The 5,000-nt window shown below is 23.2% G+C and overlaps 1 long non-coding RNA gene across 1 annotated transcript in view; it reads left to right on the forward strand.

Annotated features, from left to right (window-relative positions):
• The window catches only part of LOC138865608 (uncharacterized), a 41,358-nt gene that overhangs the window by 29,412 nt on the left and 6,946 nt on the right, over positions 1 to 5,000 (forward strand). The gene's annotated exons all lie outside the window — the stretch shown is intronic.

Below are 5,000 nucleotides of genomic sequence, written 5' to 3' on the forward strand. Positions count from 1 at the left end.
CACAGACACACACATACACACACATATACATATATGCGTGTATATGTATATATATATATATATATATATATATATATATATATATATATATATAATCCATCCTTGTCATTTTCTCCCTCTCTATCTCTCTCTGTCTCTGTCTCTCTCTGTCTGTCTGTCTGTCTGTCTGTCTGTCTGTCTCTCTCTCTCTCTCTCTCTCTCTCTCTCTCTCTCTCTCTCTCTCTCTCTCTATATATATATATATATATATATATATATATATATATATATATATATATATATATATATTCATACACACATACACACCTATGTATATTTATATACATACATACATACATACATATATATATATATATATATATATATATATATATATATATATATATATGTATGTATGTATGTATACATATATATTCACACACACACGCATATATGTTTTTATATCAAGCCACATAGAGCGGAAATGGATTCAACAAAATGGTATGGGTGACTTAATAGATATAGCTAGCAAATACATGTGTGTGAATGTTTATTAGTATGTTTTACTGAAATATATTCTAATGGTTAATATGTACTTATGTTGATATGTTCGTGCACATGCCGAGCAGAAATATCGATTTATTGTCGTATGGTAATTATATATAGACGTTCCGTATGTATCAATTCAATTACCACCTACGTTCCCTACATAATCTATTCCTTCATAGCTGAAAGCAATCAAGAAAGAAAAAAAGGAAAAGAAAAAAAAAAAAAAAAACGAACACCAGAGAAAAGAAAGAGAAACAGAAAGGAAAAAACGTATTTATATCTCCCCACTGGTTAACTTCACAGGGAGATGATCTAGGGTAATTCAGTACTTTTACGTTGTTAGTTTAGTGATAAATGTAACGAATTAATCACATATTCATATAAATCTAAAGCAGTTTCCGTTAGCTTCTACAATAATTACAAATGGACTAAGAAAAATAAACGATTTGTATGAATATAAACCTTGACCAATTGCGTCGTGTGACATCTTCCTTTTTAAAAACTTTTACTTCAAACATTTCCAAAATCTCACAAGAGTTTCGATTTTTTTTCAGAGTTGTTTTTTTTCACTAAGTGGAGTAACAAATGTTCATATTAGGAATATTATCCAGTTGCCTCTAATGTAATTATTATTATCGTTGTTTCTAATCCGTAACATCATTATTACTATATAACTAATGTTAATGACAAACAAGATAGAAATACCGTCTTCAGCATCATAATTGTTCCAATTTACGTAGCAGCACACGAGCAAATGTAACAGGAAAGTATTGGTACCAGAAGCATTATCTTCAACATGGTTATAATAACAATTATAAGGATAACAAGATAACTCAATAGTTGCATTAGCAGCATTTGTCATTTTGATAATAAAGATGATTATAATGATAGAAATGTTAACAGCAATGATGATGATGATACTACAACTACTTATAATAATAATAATAATGATAATAATAATAATAATAATAATAATAATATTAATAACGGTTAATTAATTATGGCAATAATGATATAATTATAGTAATGATAAGAACGAGGACAGCAATAAAGATAAAAATGAGAAGTGATAATAATGATGGTAAAAATGACAATAATACAGTAATAAGGATGAAAAGTAGTGATAATAATAGTGATGGTAATAATAATAATGATGTTTATAATAATGATAATGGTAATAGTAGTGATGATTGCAATGATGATAATAATGATAATCATAGTGATGACAATGATAATCATAATGATGATAAAGATAATCATAATGATGATAATAATAACAATAATAGCAATATTGAAAATATTGATAATAACATTGACAGTATCAGCATTATCCTTATGATTATGATTAACATTAGTATTATCATATCCATTATTACAATTTGTTATTATTATCATGATTATTTTTATTATGATTATTATATCATTATTTTTGTTATTATTATATCATTATCATTATCCTTTTATTAATATTTTTCTGACTATTGCTATTATTTTCATATTTATGGTAATTATTTTTGTTATTATCAGTATTGTTAGTAATATTATTAATATTATCTTCTTTATTATCACCGTTACCGTTATCATTATTAATATTATGATTGTTATTGTCATTATCGATATTACTGTCTTTGTTACTAACATCCTTGTTGTTAGTATTAGTACTTTTATTATTGATTCTGTTATTATTATTATCTGTATTATCATAATTATCAATTTTATCATTAATATCATAATCAATATGATGATAACTATACTTAACATTGCCATTATTATGATTATTGATATCATAATCATCGTTACTATTACGGGTTTCATTATTGTTACTACCATCATTGTATAATTAGGAATAATAATAATTTTCTTTATTATCATTGTAGAAAGGACATGAATGAGAATGAATACCATCACTGGGCATGAAATGCATTTGGTCGGTTATGATTATATCTTCGTCAGAAATACATGAACTGCTGACGAAGATATAATCGAACTTTGAATATATAGCTTTTCTACATATGGCGCAAGGGACACGGTTCATTAAAATCATCGTTATTATTACTGTTATGTTATTATCAATATCATTTTTACTGATGCATTAATAACTGTTGTTATCATTATCATTATACTTATCTGTATTTTTTTGTATCATTACTCTTATAATTTTTTCTCAACTGTTTTTACTATTTGTATTGTTGTTATTTTCATTATTATTATTATTATTATTATTATTATTATTATTATTATTATTATTATTATTATTATTATTATTATTACTATTGTTGTTGTTGTTGTTGCTGTTTTCCTTAGCATTATTATTTATAATACTATAAGTATTATTATCCATATCATCATAACTATTACTCGTATTATTATTATTATCATTATCATTATTACTATTATTAGTAGTAGTATTTATTATTATTATTTTTGTCATTATTATCATTATTATGATTATTATTGCTGTTGTTACAAGCATTATTATTATTATTATTATTATTATTATTATTATTATTATTATTATTATTATTAACATTATCATTATTTTCAACATTATTGTTGTTGTTTTCATGAACATTATTATTAGAATTTTGGTTATTATGACAATTGTTACTAATATTTTTGTTAATTCTATTTTCATCATTTTTGCGTTTATGATTATTATTGTTATTATCATTATCATCATTATTCTCATTGTTATTATTATTATTCTTAGGCTATTATTATGATTATCATCATTACTTTTATTATCAATACCGTCGTCATCATTATTATCATCATTATCGTTTGATTATTATAAGGATAATACTAGTATAATGATAATAGTATTAATAATAATCATTGTCATTATCAATATTACTGTTCCTATCATCTTTCCTATTATTATTGTTATTATTATTTGGAGTAATATTTCTATATATTATTGTCATTACTCTTGTTATTCATATTATCATTATTGTTGTTATTACCATTATTATTATCATCGTTATCATTATTATTATGATGGTAATGATGGTGTTCTTAATGATGATGATGATGATTGTTATTGCTGTGTTATTGTTATCATTACTTGTAGCAACAGTATATTATCCTCATTATTATCAACTTGATTGTTACTATTATCATGATTATTATTTTCAGATTATTATTATTATTATTATTATTATCATATTTTTTTACTATAACCATTATTTTATTTTACTGTCATTTTTTATAATCATTATCATGAACTGCATTATCACTGTCATTATTGTTATTATCATTATTTCTATAATTATTATTATTATTATCATCATCATTTTCATTCATGTTTTGCTGTAGCTGTTATCATTATTATTATTATTATCATTGTTATTACTTTTATTATTATTATTATCATTATCATTAAAATTATTATGTCATTCTCATTGTAATCATTTTCGTTATTATTATCATCAGTACTATCGTCGATTGTTATTATTCTCATTTTGTTATTATTCTCATCACTGTTTTTATCATTGTTATCACCTATGATTTTTTTTTCTGTTGGCGATTTTATCAATAATTTTCAATTATCATTCGTATCATTTTTATTACTAACATTTTTGTTGTTGCTACTTTCATTATTATTTTCATATTTTTCATTATAAACATCATCATCATCATTATTATTTTTGATATAATCATTATTTGGTATTAATGTCAATGCTGTTATTTAGATATCATTAAAATTTTGATCAATGTTGTTGTTACATATTTATCATTATCATTATCATTAATATTTGTAATAATAATAGTATGATTATTGTCATTTTTTATTAATATTAATGTTAATGTTCTTCCTTTATTACTATTACTGTTATTATTACCTTTTATCTTATTAATTATCCTTATCTTTCATCTATTTTATTATTATTATTATTATTATTATCAATATTATCATCTAACAATAAGAACACTTTTTTGAATTATGGTACTGCTACTGCTGCTGCTAGATTATAAACCTCAACATTATTACCATGAGTATCACATTACGGTTACTAGCAATGTTATCACAGATGTTATTAATATTTAGCATAATTATTGTCATAATTACAGCAAAAGCAATAGTAGTATCCCTCCTGTTGTTAGTTTTGACAAAAATAATTGTGTCATCAATAACGATTATAATATGTATAGACTATCATTAAATGACAATAATCACTATCAATTCCATAATGATACATTTGTACGCTTTTATTATTTACATCATGATTATCGGGTTATTGTCAAGCATTGTTTTTACTGCCATTGAAATCATTATCATTTTATCATCACATATTACCGTTAGTATTAAAGGCCTTATTATTTTTGTTGGTATGGTTATTGTTATTATTGAAGTTTATCATGCTAGTTGCTGACATTTTAAATTTTCATCTTTATAAAAAGTTTATTGTTACAGTATTTCACTTATGCATTATGTAAGCATTGCCATGAAATTATAAGTAGATGGGCGAGCG

This window comes from Penaeus vannamei, chromosome 21 (genome assembly GCF_042767895.1).
Source record: "Penaeus vannamei isolate JL-2024 chromosome 21, ASM4276789v1, whole genome shotgun sequence".
Taxonomy (NCBI): domain Eukaryota; kingdom Metazoa; phylum Arthropoda; class Malacostraca; order Decapoda; family Penaeidae; genus Penaeus; species Penaeus vannamei.